The sequence below is a fragment of the Chelonia mydas genome, chromosome 3, assembly GCF_015237465.2.
Source record: "Chelonia mydas isolate rCheMyd1 chromosome 3, rCheMyd1.pri.v2, whole genome shotgun sequence".
NCBI lineage: Eukaryota > Metazoa > Chordata > Testudines > Cheloniidae > Chelonia > Chelonia mydas.
The window spans coordinates 100477683-100497738 of record NC_057851.1 but is presented as its reverse complement, the minus strand read 5'-3'; the positions used below and the strand labels follow the sequence as shown (position 1 = coordinate 100497738).

General features: G+C 44.8%; 1 protein-coding gene across 5 annotated transcripts in view; it reads right to left on the bottom strand.

The window, feature by feature from the left end:
• PDE7B (phosphodiesterase 7B) overlaps window positions 1–20056 on the bottom strand; it is a 277534-nt gene that overhangs the window by 96364 nt on the left and 161114 nt on the right. The window lies entirely within an intron of this gene.

The following is a 20056-nucleotide window of genomic DNA, read 5'->3' as shown; positions in this document are numbered from 1 at the left end:
TCCCCAAGAGGCAGAAGGTAAGTCGATGGGAGAATGTCTCCCATCGACATAGCGTGGTGTAGACACCACTGTAAATTGATCTAAGCTACGTCAACTTAAGTTACATATCTTAGGTAACTGAACTAACGTAACTTAGATCGACTTACCTTGTTAGTTGAGACCAGCCCTCAGTATAAGACAAGAGACAACAGATGGGTACAGACACAGAGGTGGAGGAGTACAATGAAACAATATTGGTTAGCTTGATAAGCAGCGGTCTCAACACATCAGCTGCCGAGCCATTGTCAAATGTTTTGAGGCATTACAGGAAAGGAGAGTTTTAAGGACAATGAGATAGCTTTGCAGATATTATGAGGCGCTCCTCTCAAGCATGAGGGGCAGCATACGAAAAAACACAATGGTGCTTGTTTGAAAATTGAACAAGCGGGTGATTGAGGCTGACATCATGGGCCAAATGGAGGCATGAGTCGACACTTTGATAATAAATGAGAGATGATAGGCAGATTGAAGATAGGCTGTGAAGGGCCTTGAAAGAGAAGACAAGTAGCTTATGTGTTTCATGCAATAGAGAAGGGGGAGCCTGTGGAGGGATACAAAGAGAGGGGTGATGTGATCAAAGTGGCAGGCTAGGAAAATGATCTTTGCAGGAGAATTCTGAGCAGGCCAAGGGTGGATGTGTCAAGCCAGACAGAAGGATGTTGCAGTAACTGAGCTGATGAAAGCCTGGATGAGTGTTTTAGCTGCATGGATGGATAGGAAAGGCCATATCTTAAAAATGTTCTGCAGAAAAAATCTGCGAGACTGAGACATAGCCTGGACGTGAGGACCTGGAGAGAAGTCTGAATCAAAGATGGCACCCAGGTTATGACCTGAGTGACAGGCAGAATGTTGGTGGTGTCCACAGTGATCGAGAAAGGAGGCAGTGGGAAGGTTTTTTTGTGGGAGGGGGAGCAGATTAGGAGCTCGGTTTTAGCCATGTTGACCTTGAATTGAAGGCTAGACATTGATGAGATGATGTCAGAGAGACAGGCCAAAATTGTAGTTTGGACAGAATCAGATAGGTCTGGAGTAGAGAGGTAGATCTGTGAATTGTCAGCATAGAGATGGTAGTTGAATTTGTGTTTCAGATGAGCTTATCTAGAGATGAAGTGTAGAGATGAAAAGAGATGGGGACCCAGGACAGAGCCTTATGGAATCCCCACAGAAAGTTGGAGGGCAGAAAAGGAGAATCCTCCAAAGGACATGCTGAAGGAATGATTAGGGTGGTAGGAGGAGAACTAGGAGAGGACAGAGTCACAGAAGCCAAGGGAAGACAAGATTCCAAGAAGAAGAGCACAGTTGATGGTGTCAAGGTGGCCGAAAGGTCAAGGAGGATGACGATGGAGTACTGGTCCTGAGCTTTGGCTAGGAAGAGGTCATTAGAGACTTAAACCATTAGAGAGTGGTTTAAGTGGAGTGCGAGGGGCAAAAGATGGATTGGAGTGGGGCTAGGATGGAGTTGGAGGAGAAGACCTTCAGGCAGTGTTTGCATGATCAATGAGTTTAGAGATGAAAGGGAGATGGCAGATAGGGCAGTAGTTGGAGAGGTCAAGGGAGGGCTTTTTAAGATGGGAGAGACTAAAACATGCTTGCACTGCTAGGGGAAGAGTCAGAGAAGAGTGAGAGGCTAAGGAGACGAGAAAGGGAGGGAATGAGAGTGGGGGATAGGGAGATCAAGTGATCGGCTGGAATGGGATCACTAAAGAAAGTCGAGGGGGAGAGGAGGGCAACAAATGAAAAACGTCTGTACCTGTGACCAGAAAGGAGGAGGAGGAGAGAGTTGCAGGAGGTGAAGGGATGGTAAGCCAAGGGGAGAGGGAAGATCACATTGTATTTAATTAGTTTTCTCCTGGAAGAAATTGGTGAGTTCTTGTGCAGAGAGAGAAGTGGGGGCAGGAGGAGAGGAAGATTTGAGGAGTGAGTCAAAAGTGGCAAAAAAAAATCAGCTGGGATTGCAGGTGTGGGATTCGATTAAGTTGAAGAATGACAGTTGTCTAGCTCAGAAGATCGCAGAACTGAAAGAGGACAGAATGGAGAAAGTAATGGGATTTCCAGAGATGCTTCCCAGTGTGAGAGCAGGAACAGAGGAAGTGGATGTTGTGGGTGAGTCAGGGCTGCGGGTTGTCAGGACAGACCTTGCTGTGGGAGAGAGGGGAAAAAGAGTCAAGGGTGGAGGAGAGTAAAGCATAGAGAGAATCAACAACCATATCAATGGAGGAAGAGGAAAAGAGGGCAGGGAGGAGTGGGCTAAGAGCAGACGAGAAGTCATCAATGCTGATATCTGGAAGTCACGGAAAGGCTAAGCGACAGGACATGAGGAGTGTGGAGGCTGATGGGTGATGCTGAAAGAGACCAGGTGATGGTCAGAGAGGGATAACACAGCAACAGGGATGAGAGAGAGAGCCGTGCAGGGTGAAGACTAAGTCAAGTGTATGGCACTTTTGGTGAATGGGAGAGTTGGACCAGGGCTGCAGATCAAGTGAAGAGGTGTTGGTGAGGAAATATACAGGTCTGGGGGGGTGTCAAATGGACTATCAGCATAGAAGTTGAAGTCACAAAGGATGTGGGAACTTGTGAGGAGAAGAAGAGACAAATAGGGCATTTGACCAGCAGAATCTTTAGTTTCAGAAAGTTTGGATCTGGATTCAGATGTAGCTCATCTATTTGTGATGTTGCCCTTAACTCATGTTGTTAATGAGGTCATATGCAAACAATTTTCTGTATGTATGGCCGGATAACTAAGTAAGGTGTGCTTTATTTTATTTTATTTTATTTTTCAGTGTTACAGTATTTAGCCCTAACATGAAGCACATGATCTCCCAGCCCTCTGCTCTAGGCAAAGCCAGACATCAGCACATTTTTAGCTACAGAGAACGTCAGAAATGTTAGTAACTGTCTCATGAGGTCTGTGTCACAGCCTCAGTCAAGGGGCATGAACATTTAATTAGGAAATTAATATTTTTCATTGTTGTTATCACAATTGCCGCACATAATAAGCAAAACCTATTTAACTTTTAACCTGCTGCTTTTCCAGCCATTGGGCATGTACCTATGATAGCGCACTTAAAAAACAACAAGTGACTCATTCAACTTCTATTCTGAGAGAGAGTTTAGGGGAGTGTATAAAGTCTTTCTAATTACTAGTCATAACTTTACTCTCCACTCAGTTGATTATTTCAAATAATTTAAAAAAATCATGCTTCATAACTATGCACATTTTATCAGAAGATCTCAAAGCAGTTCACAAGGATGGATAAGTATCTTAATTTCCATTTTATGATCAGAAACCTGACACTGAAAGATTAAGACTCACCCAATTCAGCAAGGTACTTAAGCACATGCCTGACTTTAAGAACATGAGTAGCCAGACTGAAATCAATTTGGGTATGTCTACACTACGAAATTAGATTGAATTTATAGAAGTCGGTTTTGTAGAAAGCATTTTTATACAGTCGATTGTGTGTGTCCCCACACAAATGCTTTTAGTGCATGTAGTCGGCAGAGTATGTCCACAGTAACGAGGCAACCGTCGACTTCCGGAGCGTTGCACTGTGGGTAGCTGTCCCACAGTTCCCGCAGTCTCCGCAGCCCATTTGAATTCTGGGTAGAAATCCCAGTGCCTAATGGGGCTAAAACATTGTCGCAGGCGGTTCTGGGTACATATCGTCAGGCCCCCCTTCCCTCCCTCCTTCCGTGAAAGTAAGGGCAGACAATCGTTTTGTGCCTTTTTTCTTGAGTTACCTGTGCAGACGCCATACCATGGCAAGCATGGAGCCCACTCAGCTAACTGTAACCGTATGTCTCCTGGGAGCTGGCAGATGCGGTACTGCACTGCTACACAGCAGTAGTTTATTGCCTTTTGGCAGCAGACAGTGCAGTATGACTGGTAGCCGTCGTCGACATAGTCCTGGGTGCTCTTTTAACCGACCTCGATGAGGTCAGGGGCACCTGGGCAAACATGGGAGTGACTCAGCCAGGTCATTTCCCTTTTAAGTTTCGTCTCATGGTGATTCAGTCCTACCAGCAGTCTTTTAATCAGCAGCCAGTAGAAGATGATGGCCAGCAGTCATACTGCACCGTCTTCTGCCGAGCACCCAGGACATGATGATGGCTAGCGGTCGTACTGCACAGTCTGCTGCCAGCAAGATGTATAAAGATAGATGAAGGTGTTCAAAACAAGAAATAGACCAGATTTGTTTTGTATTCATTTTCTCCTCCCTCCCTCCATGAAATCAACGGCCTGCTAAACCCAGTTTGAGTTCTATCCTTGAGGGGGCCATTCAGTTTCTTGCAAAGCCACCCCCTTTGTTGATTTTAATTCCCTGTAAGCCATGTCATCAGTCGCCCTTCCCTCCGTCAGGGCAACGGCAGACAATCGTTCTGCGCCTTTTTTCTGTGCAGACACCATACCACGGCAAGCATGGAGCCCACTCAGATCACTTTGGCAATTACGAGCACATTAAACACCACACACATTATCCAGCAGTATATGCAGCACCAGAACCTGGCAAAGCGAAACCGGGCAAGTAGGCGACGTCAGCGCGGTGACGAGAGTGATGAGGACATGGACACAGACTTCTCTCAAAGCACGGGCCCTGGCAATGTGGGCATCATGGCGCTAATGGGCCAGGTTCATGCGGTGGAACACTGATTCTGTGCTCGGGAAACAAGCACAGACTGGTGGGACCACATAGTGTTGCAGGTCTGGGACGATTTCCAGTGGCTGCGAAACTTTTGCATGCGTAAGGGCACTTTCATGGAACTTTGTGACTTGCTTTCCCCTGCCCTGAGGCGCAAGAATACCAAGATGTGAGCAGCCCTCACAGTTGAGAAGCGAGTGGCAATAGCCCTGTGGAAGCTTGCAATGCCAAACAGCGACCGGTAAGTCGGGAATCAATTTGGAGTGGGCAAATCTACTGTGGGGGCTTCTGTGATGCAAGTAACCAATGCAATCAAAGATCTGCTGATATCAAGGGTAGTGACCCTGGGAAATGTGTAGGTCATAGTGGATGGCTTTGCTGCAATGGGATTCCCTAACTGTGGTGGGGCCATAGACGGAACCCATATCCCTATCTTGGCACCGGAGCAACAAGCCGGAGAGTACATAAATGGCAAGGGGTACTTTTCAATAGTGCTGCAAGCACTGGTGGATCACAAGGGATGTTTCACCAACATCAATGTGGGATGGCCAGAAAAGGTACATGACGCTCGCATCTTCAGGAACTCTGGTCTGTTTCAAAAGCTGCAGGAAGGGACTTTATTCCCAGATAAGAAAATAACCGTTGGGGATGTTGAAATGCCTATAGTTATCCTTGGGGACCCAGCCTACCCCTTAATGCCATGGCTCATGAAGCCATACACAGGCAGCCTGGACAGTAGTCAGGAGCTGTTCAACTACAGGCTGAGCAATTGCAGAATGGTGGTAGAATGTGCATTTGGACATTTAAAAGCGCGCTGGCGCAGTTTACTGACTCGGTTAGACCTCAGTGAAACCAATATTCCCACTGTTATTACTGCTTGCTGTGCGCTCCACAATATCTGTGAGAGTAAGGGGGAGACGTTTATGGCGGGGTGAGAGGTTGAGACAAATCGCCTGGCTGCTGGTTACGCACAGCCAGACACCAGGGCAGTTAGAAGAGCACAGGAGGGCACGGTGTGCATCAGAGAAGCTTTGAAAACCAGTTTCATGACTGGACAGGCTACGGTGTGAAAGTTCTGTTTGTTTCTCCTTGATGAAACCCCCCACCCCTTGGTTCACTCTACTTCCCTGTAAGCTAACCACCCTCCTCTCCTCCCTTCGATCACCATTTACAGAGGCAATAAAGTCATTGTTGCTTCACATTCATGCATTCTTTATTAATTCATCACACAAATAGGGGGATAACTATCCAGGTAGCCCAGGAGGGGTGGTGGAGGAGAGAAGTACCAGGAGGGGTGGTGGATGAGGGAAGGACAAGGCCACACAGCACTTTAAAAGTTTAAAACTTTAAAACTTATTGAATGCCAGCCTTCTGTTGCTTGGGCAATACTCTGGGGTGGAGTGGCTGGGTGGCCGGAGGCCCCCCACCGCATTCTGGGGCGTCTGGGTGAGGAGGCTATGGAACTTGGGGAGGAGGGTGGTTGGTTACACAGGAGCTGTAGCAGCGGTCTGTACTCCTGCTGCCTTTGCTGCAGCTCAGACATACCCTGGAGCATATTGGTTTGATCCTCCAGCAGCCTCAGCATTGAATCCTGCCTCCTCTCATCACGATGCCGCCACCTTTCAGCTTCAGCCCGCCACTTACTCTCTTCAGCCCGCCACCTCTCCTCCCGGTCATTTTGTGCTTTCCTGCACTCTGACATTGTCTGCCACCACGCATTCGTCTGTGCTCTGTCAGTGTGGGAGGACAGCATGAGCTCAGAGAACATTTCATCGCGAGTGCGTTTTTTTCGCCTTCTAATCTTCGCTAGCCTCTGGGAAGGAGAAGATCCTGTGATCCTTGAAACACATGCAGCTGGTGGAGAAAAAAAAGGGACAGTGGTATTTAAAAAGACACATTTTATAGAACAATGGGTACACTCTTTCACGGTAAACCTTGCTGTTAACATTACGTACACAGCACATGTGCTTTCGTTCCAAGGTCGCATTTTGCCTCCCCCCAGCGCGTGGCTAGCCCCCTCCCCTTCCTCTTCCCCATGGCTAACAGCGGGGAACTCTTCTGTTCAGCCACAGGCAAACAGCCCAGCAGGAACAGGCACCTCTGAATGCCCCCTTAAGAAAAGCACCCTATTTCAACCAGGTGACCATGAATGATATCACTCTCCTGAGGATAACACAGAGAGATAAAGAACGGATGTTGTTTGAACGCCAGCAAACATACACTGCAATGCTGTGTTCTACAATGATTCCCGAGTACGTGCTCCTGGCCTGGAGTGGTAAAGTGTCCTACCATGGTGGATGGAATAAGGCTGCCCTCCCAGAAACCTTTTGCAAAGGCTTTGGGAGTACATCCAGGAGAGCCACGAATGCCAGGGCAAATTAATCATTAAACATGCTTGCTTTTAAACCATGTATAGTATTTTAAAAGGTACACTCACCAGAGGTCCCTTCTCTGCCTGGCGGGTCCAGGAGGCAGCCTTAGTTGGGTTTGGGGGGCACTGCCTCCAGGTCCAGGGTGAGAAACAGTTCCTGGCTGTCGGGAAAACCGGTTTCTCCGCTTGCTTGCTGTGAGCTATCTTCCTCGTCCCCAAAACCTGCTTCCGTGTTGCCTTCATCTCCATTGAAGGAGTCAAACAACACGGCTGGGGTAGTGGTGGCTGAATGGCATGCAGCTCATCATAGAAGCGGCATGTTTGGGGCTCTGACCCGGAGCAGCTGTTCGCCTCTCTGGTTTTCTGGTAGGCTTGCCTCAGCTCCTTAAGTCTCAAGCGGCACTGCTTCGGGTCCCTGTTATGGCCTCTGTCCTTCATGCCGTGGGAGATTTTGACAAATGTTTTGGCATTTCGAAAACTGAAATGTAGTTCTGATAGCACGGATTCCTCTCCCCACACAGCGATCAGATCCCGTACCTCCCGTTCGGTCCATGCTGGAGCTCTTTTGCGATTCTGGGACTCCATCATGGTCACCTCTGCTGATGAGCTCTGCATGGTCACCTCTGCTGATGAGCTCTGCATGGTCACCTGCAGCTTGCCACGCTGGCCAAACAGGAAATTGAAATTCAAAAGTTCGCGGGCCTTTTTCTGTCTACCTGGCTAGTGCATCTGAGTTAAGAGTGCTGTCCAGAGCGGTCACAATGGAGCACTCTGGGATAGCTCACGGAGGTCAATACCGTCTAATTATGTCCACAGTACCCCAAATTTGACACAACAAGGCCGATTCAGCACTAATCCCCTTGTTGGAGGTGGAGTAAGGAAATCGATTTTAAGAGCCCTTTAAATCGAAAAAAAGGGCTTCGTCGTGTGGAAGGGTGCAGGGTTAAATCAATTTAACGCTGCTAAACTCGACCTCAACTCCTAGTGTAGACCCGGGCTTAGAGACTCATCTGCTATTGACCTTGCTAAAACAGGGTCTAAATGAATTGCCCAAGGTCAGGGCACTGTTCCATGACACAGCTTGGTAGAGAACATTGATCTCAAACCTCCCAATCTCATGCTTTAACCAGAGAACTATCCTCCTTATTACAAATAAGGATTAGGAGAAAAATTAAATGATGAAAATCCCTAGCAGAAGGTGGGGTTTAGATAATCTAAAGGATCACACCTTCCACAAGCAACTTCAGACTTTCTTCTGTTCCACCCCTTATTAATGGAATGCCTTCTCGGAACTAATCCGTAAAGTCTATCTGTCAAATCCCTTCTTAAGACTCACATCTACCATGAACCTAGAGTAAACTGCTGACTGACCTTGGATAGGCTGACAGCCAACAGGGATTACTGGTCTCATTGATATTCCTGTTTATATATTTTTTAAAAAAATCTCTACTTGAACCCTGCTAATTGTAAACACTTGTCTATGTGACTGCATGCTCCTGTCACTGCTCCCCCCTCCTGTTTTCAACACCCCGCCCCCCATGATTTTTTCTCTCATTGGTTGTATCTTTTCTTTAATTAGTAAACGCTTCAAGGCAGAGACTCTCTCCAGTTTTGTGTTTGAAAACAGCGGCCCTGATCTTGGCTGAGACCTGTAGGTGCTACTGTAGTACACACAATTACCACACCCGGATGTTCCACATGTTATTTTGATTGCTTATTGAAAGCACACCCACCCTTTGATTCCCCTCCCCCCGTCCCATAGACACCCAAACTAACTAGACCCCTTTCCTCCCTACTTGGCAGTTAGGCGCAAAGCTGGAAAGAAGAGAGATCAAATGAAACCCTTTGGAGGGAATCTTTAAAGTTTTATAGCATGATGGCCAGTCAATTCACAATTGTACGGTGCTCTGCCTGTCTGTGTCACCATGCCCTTGACTCAAGGCTGTAATTTCAGTTCCAAATAAATGGCCAAAGTTATTGGACATGAGTGGAGTGGGAAAGGGCACAACAATATAAACGTACAAGCACAGTTACTGTTGCCTCATTCTGACATTGGCAAGAAAGGGGGAATGAGAGCAACATAAAAAACTGAACGACGTGGCACGTCGTTGTCTTTTCTTGTCTCCTTACCACTCCTCTCTCTTCTTTGCTGCTCTGCTTTCTGCTTCTTTCCCTTCTCTCACCTCCTCTTCAGTGCTCTAGCCTTGATTTACAGGTCCTGGGATGACAACACACAAGCAAAATTTCCCCACTCTCCATGCTGATAGGATTAAAGGCAGACCAGTGAGGGCTCGCCACCAGAGACTAGAACAAACCTTTTTTCTCCTCACAAACCCAAGGTAGGGTGGATAAGAGACCATCTCACCTTCATTTTTTCAAGATGTTCCATTTAAAACCATGTGTTAACATGACAAAAAAGGCCACCGAAGGCCGAACACACTCACATTTTATTCCAAGCATCCCCTGCCTGAAACACAGTTAAGGGCCCTGACTGCTCCTGATTCTCACCCAACTTAAAACCAGTTCCCCAAGCTTTTCAGGTCATTGGGCTCCCTCCCCAAAGCACCAGCATTCTTCTACTGCCCCCTTCATTCTGTCTGTGGTTCTCTCTCCCCTCTCCCACTGTCTCCTCCACCTCTCTTTCCACATCACTTTCCCTGTGAACACCACACATACTTTCCTACCTCTTCTTCCCTTCTAATTCTTTCAAGTTCCCTACTCTTTCCGTTCCAGATTCCTCCAATCTATTTCTTCCCTTTCTCTCCCAGACTTCCCCATCTCTCTCTCCTTTGATCTGCCACAAGTTCATTTTCTTCTCTTTCCTCCTGAGTTACTCTCTCATATTACCTCTCTAGTCCCATATTTCTCTTTCCTGCTCTTAAGTCACTCTCTCTCTTCCCTCCACTGCTGAGCCTTTCTATTTCTTATTTTTCCCCCTTCTGAATCCTCTTTGCTCTTTTCCCTGATGGCTTGTGTACATAGCAAGTTTGCGTGTGGTAAGCCAGGGTGTGAATCTACAGCATGCTAGCTTGTCAACAGCAATATGTCATAGCGCATTACGGATTTTTCACCTATTTTCCATCCCAAGTCTCCCTTTCTTTCTTCTCTGCTTCCCAGGATCCTCTTATCATCTCACTGTCCCGCACTCAGGGGACTCGGGGGAGTTTGGGTCCTGTTTGGAGCTGGCTGGCCATTTCTCAGAGAAGTTGGGTTTCTTTTAGACCAGACACAGTTGCCTCTGGTGCTGCCCTGTGCTCCAGTGTCTAATTTAACCCTCTCCTACCGCTGGCCTGCACTCTCACAGAGCATGGGTTTCTGTGCTACACCTTCTTTTGGGTGCCCCTAAAGCAGGAGCTAGAGCCTGACACTGTCTCAACAAGTAAGCCAGGACCTGTAGTCATATTGGGCCTGAGACTACCTTCGTGATAGTCCCCCCACTTTACGGACTTCTTCCCCCTCCCCACAGTCTTTTCTTCCGTAGTTTACCAGCACACTAATTACAAATGCAGCGTGCCTCTCCCACATGAAACTGAACTGGCATTTTTGGAAGGCTCCCTAGCTACTGACATTATTGCATCTGACCATCCTAGTTGCTTTATTCAAGGGCAGCATTAGTCCCCAAGTGAGAACAGTACATAACATACATTTCCCCACTGCCTGTAGAAAGAAGAGAAAGAATGGAGCAAAATATTCAAGCAGTACAGTACAAAAAACCCAGCAATCTCTCTCGCAATTCTCTCCTTCCCTGGCTCAATACACTTGAGTCACTGTCAATGAGCTTTAATTTTATTCTGAACAATTTTGTAAGGAAAGCTGAGTGAAGCAGTTTGGGGGGGAATCTCTGACCCAAACCTCCATTCAAGACTCCAACTGAATCAGATCTGAGCCTTTTCTGAAGTTAATAAATGTTCTCTTAACTCTCTTATCCCCTTTGCATGTCTCAGTCCCATCTGGGACCAGAAATGGAATTACTAAAATATTATGAAAGCGGCTGTTCCTGCAGTATTTCTAGCCTGACTGGAAGCAGGAAATACAAAAATCTTGCACGAAAACCTATAATTATAAGATTTCCAGCTTAAGTTTTGAACACACAGGCTATTTGGGAAAGATTTGGATAAGCAAAGTTGTGAACACACAAGCTGTTTGGATAAGCACCTCGGGGCTTCTCTGCACTGAATCTCCAAAACATGAAGGTCCAAACAACCCCCAAAGGGCCAAATTCTGCAGTTGTTAATTGAACAAACCCACTATCGAAGTCAATGGGAGTTTTTATTGATTAAGGATTGCAGAATTTGGTCCATATATATTCCAGATGGACTAAATGATTTGACACTTCAGGCCTTTTTTTTCCTGTCAAAAATTCAAAGGGCTCGAAATAATGCACTCTACTCTACTAAATACCTGAGGTTTTCAGGTATTTATCCTAGCTACTACAGAACACTTCTTATTTGGAATGTCTCTGTAACATATACCTTTTTGAGTGAAAAAAACTTTTGAGCCTTTTTTAGTCATATACAATAAGTTCCTGCAGACTAGAAAGTGATGATGTATCACAGGTTCACACAAGAGTAAGGGTCAAATAACACTGTGAAGTATCTTCTCAATCTGAGTTATTTGGAATATTTTGTTTCTCGGCTCCCTGAGCTAGCCAGACTCACAAAGGCATCCAGAGACTCTAAAGAACACTTAATCAGCTCAGAATGAAGGTATACATTCCACGTTCACAGGGTACTGGCAGAGTTCTCCAGAACACATCTCTCTATTGTAAACTGTACCTGTTTGTGTCCAGCTCTCACACAGATGTGAGCAAAGGGCAGCTGGGGATACAAGTCTTCCCTCCCCACGACATGTGCCCCCCATGCAAGGGCCAGGGACAGCTGGAGAGCAGAGATTTCAGAGTTCAGACACCACTCCCTCACTCTTGGGAGCGGAGACGGAAACATTCTGCACCCTCCTAAGGGAAAGGTCCAAAGCTCTGCATGCCTGAGGTCTCTGGGAGGAATCACGCCAGCCTCTTCAGAAGCTCCCCAGGACAGGAGGAATGGCTTCATCAGCACAGCGCTGCAGAGTGGGTGGTAACAGCACAAATGAGCACTCTGAGCCTGATCCAAATCCCATTGAAGTTAATGGTAAGACTATCACTGACTTCAGGGGGATTTGGATCAGGCTTGTAATGTCTTGGTTTGTGAATAGTTTCTGTACAACAGAGCTTAAAGGAATCCTGGCAACTTCTAATAACTAATTTCAAAAATTCTGTTTTCTGACAGAACACTCTTTAAATGGCATGTCCTGAAATTACACTAAAATAATCTTTAGAAATTGCTAAGGGTTCTTCCGCTCCTTTGCCGATGCCTAGAAGTATCTTTTGGCCAGGCCTGGCAGCAACACCACTAAACATACCCTTGTCCTCCCTCCCTTTTCCCTCTGTTCACACTCCTTGTTCCTGCTGTTATTGGCAAACATCCTCTCATACAGTATGCTTTTGTGTCCAGGACAGGATAGGGCCAGGCGAGTTCTGTCTCATGTTTTCACAAGATGCTGTAAAGTGCAATTGACCATCTACAAAACAGTGGAAGTGTCTCAACACAAGGTGTTGTCACAACCAGAAGGTTAACAGAGAGAGAGATTTCCCTCCTCGGTTCACTTTCAAATACAGTAATCTTAGGGATATCTTAAAAGTTGAGATGCGTTATCCAAACATATTGTGTCTGAAAATTGAGGCCTGGATTCAGCAAAGTATTTAAACATGTGCTTAGCCTTAATTTAACCAAGGCAGGCATGACTTCTTTGCTGAAAGGGGATGGGATCACTCACGTGTTTAAAGTTAAACACATGCATAAACGCTTTGCTGAATTGGAGCCTTAGGCTGGAAAGCTGACAAGAGACTTTCTTGTTGGGTTTTAGAGATTTGTCCTGGCCAGATTGCAGGAACAAAGTTGTTCCCATATTGTGATGAGTGTCTAGGTGCATGAATATGGTAAATAATGAAAGAAAATGAACTTGAAGTCAACTGAAATTTTTCAAAAATCCCAAAGAGATTTGAATTAGAGATGAAAGCATGAGACATTCTTATTTGAGCCTGTTTACCCATACATAAAAATTCCTCCTTAAACTTGATCATCTTGTACAAAGTCAATAGTTTGGGTGTGCTGATGTGGTACTCATGGATGACCTAGTTTGAAAGACTTCAGGAGATTGAAAGAGTGAGGGGAATGGACTACAATAAAAGGGAAAAGTTAATATTCAGGGATATAATTTTCTTGTGGCATCTTGAATGTAAAGTACACACTTTCCAAAATGTCAGCAAGAGAAGATTCTGTAGCTTATAGCCCCTCGTGCAAGAAGCTTCAAAAGCATGTTTTGCTGGCTCTTAAACCAGGAGCTTATGTTTGTCAATTTTGCCTCATACCTTTTTAAGCACATGTTGTAATGCACTCTTTATTCAGCATTTACAAATAAAAAAATCAAGAAGTGAAATGGCACATCAGCAAGTCCATCCCAAGCAATATGCTTTGCTTTTGTAGCTCTCCCACCAAATAAATGATGGCTCAGAGAGAATGGAGACATCTATAGCTGGGCACACCTATAACACAGCAATCACTCATCCTGCTGGTAACCTAAATTTTCACACAATTCATATTGGTAAATAAATTAAAATTTTAAGGAAAGGTGAAGGAAAAGGGGTAAATTATGGGTATAAACAATCCAACTTTGTCAGCAGCTTGGAAACAAAGCTAGGAAGAACATCTGGCTTATAATGAAATGAAGTAGCTTTTCCTTTTGAAAAAGAATAAGAAACAATGGGTCAGATCAGCATAGCTACATTACGGGTAATGACCTCACCACACATTAAGCAGTGGGGGCCATTGTCCGGCTTGTTGGAAAAGGCATCTGCCCCTTTAAGAGCTAGAGAGTCAGAGAGTGACTTTCTGTTGCAGCTGTGGTCAGTGGCATACCCACCCAGGTGACCAGAAGAGACTATATAGGTCCATGCCGGTGCAGGAAATGCTCTCTTTTACCTGCACCAGGCAGAGCAGCACCCACCCTACCATCCATGGAAGTGGTGAAATACCGGGTTTTGTCAGGGTCTGCTGTTGGCACTGCACTAGTTGCTTCTTTCTCAGGGGGCTGGGAAGGAAATTTTCCCCTCACTGCCAGATTGGCCAAGGTGAAGTGGGGGTTTTTTCCAGCTTCCCCACAGCAGTTCATGGAGGTTTTGCTGGTGAGAACATGAACTGGGAGTTACCTATGATGTCGCAACTCGTTATGTAAACATGGGGCAGATGTCCAGTGCAGGTACTCCATAGGAAAGGGGTACAGTGATCAGATAAAATGGATTGGTAAAGGTTTAAAGGAGGTATTCTCTAAAGGAGCAAAAACAAGGGGACTCAGGGCTCCTACAACTGGTTCGGCAGGGAGCCAACACGAGCCCCCTTTACAGCCCCCCTTAACCCTCATTCAAGGGGTGGATGGTGAGGTCCCAGCAGTGGGTTGGCTGGGAACCAGGGTGGGTAAGAGAGAGTGCTGTCGGACCCAGGTATATATTGAATGGATTATGGAATTACCTGGCCTATGCAATTTTATCTGCCAGGTACTCCCAGACATTTAAGAAAAAAGTTGTGGTCTAATTAAACCACATCCAGTATCTCCTGTGTTTCTTCCAGCATAGGCAGACAATGGAGCTCCACAAAGTTACACGATACAAGGATCTGGCCTATTAATATTTAGATTATTCTTTAAACAGGTGCTCTGAGTTGACATATTAAATTCGCTGTCACTTCTTTGTTTTTTGGGGTTTTCTTTTAGTACACTGGGGCATTAACTTCCAGGCCTTGGCCACAATCCAGCTTGGATAATTACATTCTGTCTACCTACATACATCCTGGAGTTTCAACTGTATACTATATTCATCTTCTCTTCCTTTCCTCTATTGTGTGTGTGCACTGTTAAACAGCTGCCCAAAGAGCTTTTCCAAACACTCCTGCAAACAAAATTCAGTTTGCACAAATGTTCATGGGAATGCAAACAAAAATTGGATGCCAGCATGACTAAACTGAAAAGCCATTCAGAATTTGTGAAAATATTTGCATATAATTTCCCTCCACTATATGCTCAGTTCTAGTTCTTACTTTCCTAATCTCCCTTTTAAATCAATGGAAGTTTTGCCTGAGTAAGGACTGAATCTGAGGACTGAGTAAAAAGTGAATAGAGGCTTTTGGATTTGGCCTGTATCTTTAAATCATTTAAATCACCTATATACTGTAAAAAGGCACATTGCATGTGAACCTTCCTCATTGTTTTTAATAAACTTTTATACAGTGCTGTAACTTTACTAGTATGTAGAAAGAAATATTCCATGCCTCCAAAGAGTTGGTAATTCCACCACAGTAAATGATCATATTAACTGAATGCAGTTTCATGGCCAGAACTCAAGTTAAATGCCCTTAGCTAGCCTTGATTCAAGCAAACTAATTTTCTTTGTCCCCAGTAAATGTAACACATTTGGCAAGTTTCAATGTTCCCTGATTTGTTCAGAAATAAATGCAGTAAGCAGCCTTCCTGCCTGCGGTGCATAGCTCAGTGTTGCACAACTGAAGCTGTTTTCAGTCCAAGGAAAAGTGTAAGGAACTCAACAAATGCTGAGACAAAACATTGGAACTATCTACTATGTTGTAGGTACATGTAAGGGGGAATTAAAGGGTCTGATCTAGTAAGGTGCTGAGCACACTCAATTCCTGTTGACTTCAATGGGGGTGCTCAGCATCTGACGGGTTCAAACTGCAAAATTAGCATAGCCGTGCCCCCAAAGTGTAGGGAGGGTCTCCTCTCAATGACTAATGATTGTAATGGCACTCAAAAGATATATCAAGATCCCTGACCTGGTAAGATTATAAACAGATTTTGGACATGATTGAACAAGAAAGTAACAACATGGTGAGGTTGGAAGGATGGACAGGACAATATTGCACAGCACGGTGGGGCAAAAATGTTTGGTTCTGATGAAATAAATGGACAAAAGTAATAAGCAGAATGCTAGTTAACATGTTTCTTTGGCTTCAAAGAAGAAGTTGGTCATCAAGCGGGATTTAAAAGAGGAGGGGCTAGTGCCTTTGTGGACTAGCTCAGGAAGGACCTTCCATGCAGAGAAGTCAGCATAGAAGGAAGAGCTGACACATCTGTGGGAAAAGTGGACAAGTGGTTTGCTGAGGCTGGCATCACTGGCAGAGCAGAGACAGTTGAGGGTGGGGGGAATGTGATAAGAGAAAAGCAGGGGAAGAGTTATTTAGGGCCCGAAGGGCAATGACATTAAATATGAAAGTGATTCAGTGAAGAAGGAGGAGACAGTGGATTCAAAGAGGGAGGGGCCATGGGCAAACCAATGAGAAGCAGAAATTATCTCAGTTGCAGGATTTGGCATGGACCAGAAGCAGACATTGTGGGTGTCTCTAATTACTGTTCTCCCTCTCTAAATAAGGCAGACTCATGAGGCAGATAATGATGAACATTATGCATGTGTGACTCAGGGCCTACATTTCTGAGAGGACAGTTGCCTTGAGAAGGAGAAATAGGAAGGGAGGTGGGAAAGCTTTCAAAAATCATTTCAGAAACGCATGAACACTGGTGTCTGGAGGGCCCTGAAGAATTTAAGTATTGTAGCAGTCTCCCCTCAGGAGATGTCATGTGTGTGTGCGTGTGTCCGTGTGAGTGATAGGGCTTGTCTACAGAGTGGTGTAATGTGCTGTACAGGGGTGTGATTTATAAATCAATTAAAGTGCAGCATGTAAATGAGGTCTGTGTAGACCAGGCTGGTGAGCACTGAATATTTCCTAATGTGCTTTAACATAGTGTTGTTTGAAACTATGTTAAAATGCACTAGGGAACATTTAGTGCACACAAACTGGATCTCCACAGACCAATTAATGTGCAACCCATTAGTGTACTTTAGAAACCATACCCCCAAAGTGCTCATTACTCAACCATATAAACAAGTCCAGAGAGAGAGCGACCCCAGAGAAGAAAGGATAGTTACGCAGAACATTAAAGCGAGGGTGGGAGAAAATGAGAACAGTTCAAAACTGGGTAATGCAGCCTTCTTCTACGGATTAAAAAAATTAAACTGTATTCAAACTGTGCTGGGTAGGGAAGGGTCTGTCTCAATCATGGTGCCAGATAGAGCTGCTTGAATTATTCAGTCCAAATAATGAACTGATCACATTCTGGCATTTTTCTTCCAAAAATTATTTGCAAATATATGTTCTTATTATTTGATCCACTGTAAACATTGTGAATAATGATTAATTCTACCATTTTCCCTCCTCCCCATCCTCAAATTAATTGCATTTCATTATTCCACCATCTCTAGTTCTTAATTTTGTTTAGCATATTGGTAGAGAGATAATGTAGATGTGCTAACCTGCTTTTGCCACAGTTAGTGAGACACTCCTCTCCAAAAATCATATGGGATTTAGGTCTGTGCTAGTGGGGACAGGGATTTGGATGAAAAAGTTACTAAGCAACAACTGGCAAGGGGCAGGGAGGGAAAGCAAAGTCTGCAGACATAGCAGATATCATTGCAGCGCCTCTTAAAGCTGGCAAGAGCATGCTAATGATCTGATTTTCAAAATTCGTGAAGGAAAATCTCACCAGAGATTTTGCCGATTAATCTTCTCGATACAATTATGTAATGTGTAGCAAACACTGTAATGGGGGGCAGAGGAGAAGAGGATCCAGATCCTGCATATTCCTTGATTGCTATGGAGGGCCCCAAGAGCTGTAGGACTCAGAGGAGTGTCTCTTGTTAGGGGGCCCAGGATTTAAGGTCTAGGAGTCTAGTCTGATCATTCAGGCTTAGTTGTGGGAGGTTGTGTTCAGCCCACGTTAAGTGAGGAACCGCCACAATACAATCTTTAAAATACAACAGAAATCCTGACAACTTCCTGTTCCCTCCAAAATGTCCCAATGTTTTATCTTATTTTTGTTCAGTTTCTCTTAGTTCACCTCATAAGCTATGATAAGAAAATATAACCTCAGATAACGTGATGTAGGATGCGTAACGATGAGGACAGGTCAGAATTTAAATGAAAACACCCTTAATTTGGCAAGTGCTATGAAGCGGAGTATCCAACAGCTGACACGTTTTTGCTGCGTCTATCGAGCTATCAGATGACCCCCCCCGGAAATAATGGTTCTCTATGTGAGGCAAAAAGCAAGCCAGGCGTGTACCATGGTGCCTCACCATCCATTCTGGCACTAGTCGCTTTTTCAAGAATAAGTTGTTCTAGTGCTTCACACCACTGATGTTCCAAATGACTGTGGGGAAGGATGGGGAGGCAGAGAAGGTAAGGGAGGCAGATGCTTTTTGAGTTAGTGTTTAGATCCCCTCTAACTGGACAGACTTTTCCTGGCTTCCCCACATACAGTCCCGAATGGAGGAATCCACTGTTGAACAAAATGGGAAACCACCATGACAATTGCTGGGGGGAGGGGGAAAAAAAAAGAACCAACCTCCCAAGTCAACTTCATCACATGGGGGACTGATTTGTAAACTGTTTCAAGTTATGGAGTCCTATTGTTCTCTCAGTGGTGTAAATCAACTGAGTTCAAGAGTTAGTCTGGATTTACACTGGGGTAACACAGTAGAATTGGCACCATAAGGCCAGATTTCACAGGATATTAGTAATATCTATTTGAGTCAATGGGAATTACTCACATCCTGCTGGTAGAAGCATCAGGGTCCATGAATATTATAATCTATTCTTTATATTTTTAAAATTTTGTTACATTTCTCTTACTGTCCTCCCACAACCCATTATTCTCCACCTGCTCTTAAACGTACACCCAGAGATGCCTCCAGGAGTCTGAGGGTGAACCTTGCTCATTAAATAAATGACAGTTGCACTGAACATGATGTGATTATATTTTCTCCCTACGTGGCTTTTTTGAATATTTCCAGCACTACTTGCATGAAAAATGTGGATGAATCATCAGTTCATTTCTCTTTGACCAAAATCCATTCTTCTGAGCATTCAGTTCCCACTTTCCACACAAACATCACAATCCCATCAGTTTGCCTTCCCATCTCATTTATTACACACTTAATGCAGCATCAAGACTCTTCCTTTACCCAGCTCAACCTTTGTAGAAAGACTTCTTCTAATTTACCAGTCACAGGTGGTTCCCACTCAGGGAAGAAGGAAGGTTTTATATTTTCTCTGGAGTTGACAGACTTTTCTCTCCCTCACCACTTCCAGAATGAAAATGAGCTAAGCACTTTTTGTATTATACAGTTTTTTAACAGGAATATTTAAGGATGAGACACAGATGATTGGCTACATCTGCCTTGCCCAGTCATTCCCCAGCTCATTAGCATGTCACATACCCTGCCTGTACTACTCAAGTAATCCATATTGTGTGATAAACTCTTTATAATGGATTCTGGAATATTCACAGCATACTTACTCCACATACAGGATGGTTTCTCATGAAGTGCTAATATTTATGCTTATTATTTACATTATGGTAACACCTACAGGCTTCTGATTGCAACGGGGGTGCCATTATTGTGCTAGGCACTGTATTTACATGTCCCTGCCCCGAAGAGTTCATAATTTAAACAGATTGTAACACAAGAATGGAGAAAGGAAGTGTTATTAATCCCATTTTGCAGATGAGAAACCAAGGCACAGAGGGCCTCATCTGAAGTCTACTGAAGCCAATGTGAGTCTTCCCCTTGACTTTGAAATAACTGAGGTTATTCATGTGGTTAACGTTGTGCACCTACTTACAAACCTTACTGAACTGATTTCAATGAGGGTTGGGCACCTAGGTGCTTTTGAAAATTCTATTAGGTGCCTACCTGAATCTACAGGTGTCTAAATATCTTTAAAAATCCGGCCCCAACTGACATGTCCAAGGTCATCCAGGCAGTCTGTGGCAGAGCTGGCCATGGGACCCAGCTCTCCTGGGGCACAGATCAAAGCCTTCACCATAGCCTTCCTTTCTGGAT